This window comes from Bufo gargarizans, chromosome 3 (genome assembly GCF_014858855.1).
Source record: "Bufo gargarizans isolate SCDJY-AF-19 chromosome 3, ASM1485885v1, whole genome shotgun sequence".
Taxonomy (NCBI): Eukaryota; Metazoa; Chordata; class Amphibia; order Anura; family Bufonidae; genus Bufo; species Bufo gargarizans.
In genome coordinates this window covers 358,932,144-358,938,143 of record NC_058082.1, presented here as the reverse complement: position 1 = coordinate 358,938,143, position 6,000 = coordinate 358,932,144, and positions in this window count along the sequence as shown.

Below are 6,000 nucleotides of genomic sequence, written 5' to 3'. Positions count from 1 at the left end.
CTAGAAGATGTCACTTGGTGAACGACTTCTTGTTTTCTGGCGGCGACGACTCTTAGGTTCTGCTACTTTATTCATAAAAGTTGGTAAGACAATGGCAGCGCGTTCACGTTTTCTTTTACGTGTTTTTTTACGTATTTGTATGACACCAGAGCCCTCCTGGCTCTGCGCCGACCTATTTACACGATCCATAAAGGCGGTCGAAGCCGTAGTGACAATGTCTTTAGCGATGTTACGGACGGCTGTTTTCACGTGCAGTTTTACAAGCTCCACACCTTTCTTAACCACTTCAGCCCCGCTAGCTGAAACCCCCTTCATGACCAGAGCACTTTTTACACTTCGGCACTACACTACTTTCACCGTTTATCGCTCGGTCATGCAACTTACCACCCAAATGAATTTTACCTCCTTTTCTTCTCACTAATAGAGCTTTCATTTGGTGGTATTTTATCGCTGCTGACATTTTTACTTTTTTTGTTATTAATCAAAATGTAATGATTTTTTTGCAAAAAAATGACATTTTTCACTTTCAGCTGTAAAATTTTGCAAAAAAACGACATCCATATATAAATTTTTCACCAAATTTATTGTTCTACATGTCTTTGATGAAAAAAAAATGTTTGGGCAAAAAAAAAATGGTTTGGGTAAAAGTTATAGCGTTTACAAACTATGGTACAAAAATGTGAATTTCCGCTTTTTGAAACAGCTCTGATTTTCTGAGCACCTGTCATGATTCCTGAGGTTCTACAATGCCCAAACAGTAGAAAAACCCCACAAATGACCCCATTTCGGAAAGTAGACACCCTAAGGTATTCGCTGATGGGCATAGTGAGTTCATAGAACTTTTTATTTTTTGTCACAAGTTAGCGGAAAATGATGATGATTTTTTTAATTTATTTTTTTCTTACAAAGTCTCATATTCCACTAACTTGCGACAAAAAATAAAAAATTCTAGGAACTCACCATGCCCCTCACAGAATACCTTGGGGTGTCTTCTTTCCAAAATGGGGTCACTTGTGGGGTAGTTATACTGCCCTGGCAATTTAGGGGCCCATATGTGTGAGAAGTACTTTGCAATCAAAATCTGTAAAAAATGACCGGTGAAATCCGAAAGGTGCACTTTGGAATATGTGCCCCTTTGCCCACCTTGGCATCAAAAAAGTGTCACACATCTGGTATCGCCGTACTCAGGAGAAGTTGGGGAATGTGTTTTGGGGTGTCATTTTACATATACCCATGCTGGGTGAGAGAAATATCTTGGCAAAAGACAACTTTTCCCATTTTTTTATACAAAGTTGGCATTTGACCAAGATATTTCTCTCACCCAGCATGGGTATATGTAAAATGACACCCCAAAACACATTCCCCAACTTCTCCTGAGTACGGCGATACCAGATGTGTCACACTTTTTTGCTGCCAAGGTGGGCAAAGGGGCACATATTCCAAAGTGCACCTTTCGGGTTTCGCCGGTCATTTTTTACACATTTTGATTGCAAGGTACTTCTCACACATTTGGGCCCCTAAATTGCCAGGGCAGTATAACTACGCCACAAGTGACCCCATTTTGGAAAGAAGACACCCCAAGGTATTCCGTGAGGGGCATGGCGAGTTCCTAGAATTTATTTATTTTTGTCACAAGTTAGCGGAAAATGATGATTTTTTTTTCTCTTTTTTCCTTACAAAGTCTCATATTCCACTAACTTGCGACAAAAAATAAAAAATTCTAGGAACTCGCCATGCCCCTCACGGAATACCTTGGGGTGTCTTCTTTCCAAAATGGGGTCACTTGTGGCGTAGTTATACTGCCCTGGCAATTTAGGGGCCCATATGTGTGAGAAGTACTTTGCAATCAAAATGTGTAAAAAATGGCCTGCGAAATCCGAAAGGTGCACTTTGGAATATGTGCCCCTTTGCCCACCTTGGCATCAAAAAAGTGTCACACATCTGGTATCGCTGTACTCAGGAGAAGTTGGGGAATGTGTTTTGGGGTGTCATTTTACATATACCCATGCTGGGTGAGAGAAATATCTTGGCAAAAGACAACTTTTCCCATTTTTTTATACAAAGTTAGCATTTGACCAAGATATTTTTCTCACCCAGCATGGGTATATGTAAAATGACACCCCAAAACAAATTCCCCAAATTCTCCTGAGTACGGCGATACCACATGTGTGACACTTTTTTGCAGCCAAGGTGGGCAAAGGGGCACATATTCCAAAGTGCACCTTTCGGATTTCGCAGGTCATTTTTTACACATTTTGATTGCAAAGTTCTTCTCACACATTTGGGCCCCTAAATTGCCAGGGCAGTATAACTACGCCACAAGTGACCCCATTTTGGAAAGAAGACACCCCAAGGTATTCCGTGAGGGGCATGGCGAGTTCCTAGAATTTTTTATTTTTTGTCGCAAGTTAGTGGAATATGAGACTTTGTAAGGAAAAAAGGAAAAAAAAGAAAAATCATCATTTTCCGCTAACTTGTGACAAAAAATAAAAAATTCTAGGAACTCGCCGTGCCCCTCACGGAATACCTTGGGGTGTCTTCTTTCCAAAATGGGGTCACTTGTGGCGTAGTTATACTGCCCTGGCAATTTAGGGGCCCAATTGTGTGAGAAGTACCTTGCAATCAAAATGTGTAAAAAATGGCCTGCGAAATCCGAAAGGTGCACTTTGGAATGTGTGCCCCTTTGCCCACCTTGGCATAAAAAAAGTGTCACACATCTGGTATCGCCGTACTCAGGAGAAGTTGGGGAATGTGTTTTGGGGTGTCATTTTACATATACCCATGCTGGGTGAGAGAAATATCTTGGCAAAAGACAACTTTTCCCATTTTTTTATACAAAGTTGGCATTTGACCAAGATATTTCTCTCACCCAGCATGGGTATATGTAAAATGACACCCCAAAACACATTGCCCAACTTCTCCTGAGTACGGCGATACCAGATGTGTGATACTTTTTTGCAGCCTAGATGCGCAAAGGTGCCCAAATTCCTTTTAGGAGGGCATTTTTAGACATTTGGATCCCAGACTTCTTCTCACGCTTTAGGGCCCCTAAAAAGCCAGGGCAGTATAAATACCCCACATGTGACCCCACTTTGGAAAGAAGACACCCCAAGGTATTCAATGAGGGGCCTGGCGAGTTCATAGAATTTTTATTTTTTTGCATAAGTTAGCGGAAATTGATTTTTTTTAGTTTTTTTCTCACAAAGTCTCACTTTCCGCTAACTTAGGACAAAAATTTCAATCTTTCATGGACTCAATATGCCCCTCACGGAATACCTTGGGGTGTCTTCTTTCCGAAATGGGGTCACATGTGGGGTATTTATACTGCCCTGGCTTTTTAGGGGCCCTAAAGCGTGAGAAGAAGTCTGGAATATAAATGTCTAAAAATGTTTACGCATTTGGATTCCGTGAGGGGTATGGCGAGTGCATGTGAGATTTTATTTTTTGACAAAAGTTAGTGGAATATGAGACTTAGTAAGAAAAAACAAACAAAAAATATATATTTCCGCTAACTTGAGCCAAAAAAATGTCTGAATGGAGCCTTACAGGGGGGTGATCAATGACAGGGGGGTGATCACCCATATAGATTCCCTGATCACCCCCATGTCATTGATCACCCCCCTGTCACTGATCACCCCCCCTGTCAGGCTCCATTCAGACGTCCGTATGATTTTTACGGATCCATGGATACATGGATCGGATCCGCAAAAACACATGCGGACGTCTGAATGGAGCCTTACAGGGGGGTGATCAATGACAGGGGGTGATCAATGACAGGGGGTGATCAGGGAGTGTATATGGGTGATCACCCCCTGTCATTGATCACCCCCCTGGTAAGGCTCCATTCAGACGTCCGCATGATTTTTACGGATCCATGGATACATGGATCGGATCCGCAAAAACACATGCGGACGTCTGAATGGAGCCTTACAGGGGGGTGATCAATGACAGGGGGTGATCAATGACAGGGGGTGATCAGGGAGTGTATATGGGTGATCACCCCCTGTCATTGATCACCCCCCTGGTAAGGCTCCATTCAGACGTCCGCATGATTTTTACGGATCCATGGATACATGGATCGGATCCGCAAAAACACATGCGGACGTCTGAATGGAGCCTTACAGGGGGGTGATCAATGACAGGGGGTGATCAGGGAGTGTATATGGGTGATCACCCCCTGTCATTGATCACCCCCCTGGTAAGGCTCCATTCAGACGTCCGCATGATTTTTACGGATCCATGGATACATGGATCGGATCCGCAAAACACATGCGGATGTCTGAATGGAGCCTTACAGGGGGGGTGATCAATGACAGGGGGTGATCAGGGAGTGTATATGGGTGATCACCCCCTGTCATTGATCACCCCCCTGGTAAGGCTCCATTCAGACGTCCGCATGATTTTTACGGATCCATGGATACATGGATCGGATCCGCAAAACACATGCGGACGTCTGAATGGAGCCTTACAGGGGGGTGATCAATGACAGGGGGAGATCAGGGAGTGTATATGGGTGATCACCCCCTGTCATTGATCACCCCCCTGTAAGGCTCCATTCAGACGTCCGCATGATTTTTACAGATCCATGGATACATGGATCGGATCCGCAAAACACATGCGGACGTCTGAATGGAGCCTTACAGGGGGGTGATCAATGACAGGGGGAGATCAGGGAGTGTATATGGGTGATCACCCCCTGTCATTGATCACCCCCCTGTGAGGCTCCATTCAGACGTCCGCATGATTTTTACAGATCCATGGATACATGGATCGGATCCGCAAAACACATGCGGACGTCTGAATGGAGCCTTACAGGGGGGGTGATCAATGACAGGGGGTGATCAGGGAGTGTATATGGGATGATCACCCCCCTGTAAGGCTCCATTCAGACGTCCGCATGTGTTTTGCGGATCCGATCCATGTATCCATGGATCCGTAAAAATCATACGGATGTCTGAATGGAGCCTTGCAGGGGGTGATCAATGACAGGGGGGTGATCAATGACAGGGGGTGATCAGGGAATCTATATGGGTGATCACCCGCCTGTCATTGATCACCCCCCTGTAAGGCTCCATTCAGACGTCCGCATGTGTTTTGCGGATCCGATCCACGTATCCATGGATCCGTAAAAATCATACGGACGTCTGAATGGAGCCTTGCAGGGGGGTGATCAATGACAGGGGGTGATCAGAGAATCTATATGGGTGATCACCCGCCTGTCATTGATCACCCCCCTGTAAGGCTCCATTCAGACATCCGTATGTGTTTTGCGGATCCGATCCATGTATCTGTGGATCCGTAAAAATCATACGGACGTCTGAACGGAGCCTGACAGGGGGGGTGATCAATGACAGGGGGGTGATCAATGACAGGGGGGGTGATCAGGGAGTTTATATGGGGTGATCAGGGGTTTATAAGGGGTTAATAAGTGACGGGGGGGTGGAGTGTAGTGTTTGGTGCGACTTCACTGACCTACCTGTGTCCTCTGGTGGTCGATCCTAACAAAAGGGACCACCAGAGGACCAGGTAGTAGGTATATTAGACGCTGTTATCAAAACAGCGTCTAATATACCTTTAGGGGTTAAAAAAAATCACATCTCCAGCCTGCCAGCGAGCGATCGCCGCTGCAGGCTGGAGATCCACTCGCTTACCTTCTGTTCCTGTGAGCGTGCGCGCGTTCACAGGAAATCTCGGGTATCGCGAGATGACGCGCCGATGCGTCCAGGAGGAACAAATCAACCACCTCCCGGACGCATCGGCGCGTTAGGCGGTCGGGAGGTGGTTAAATAGGGGCACGACACGACGGAACAGACCCTGAAATAACCCAGAACCATGCATGAATTCAGTACCGTGAAATCCGTCCAAACCATGACGTTATGCGTTATGCTTGCGTTATGTAATAATGCGTATATGCGTCCGGGTCACCGTACACTCTCTGGGACAACATTTTAGTGCGTTATCACCGCGCGCGGACTAAAGTCTAATCGCACTATAGTCTTA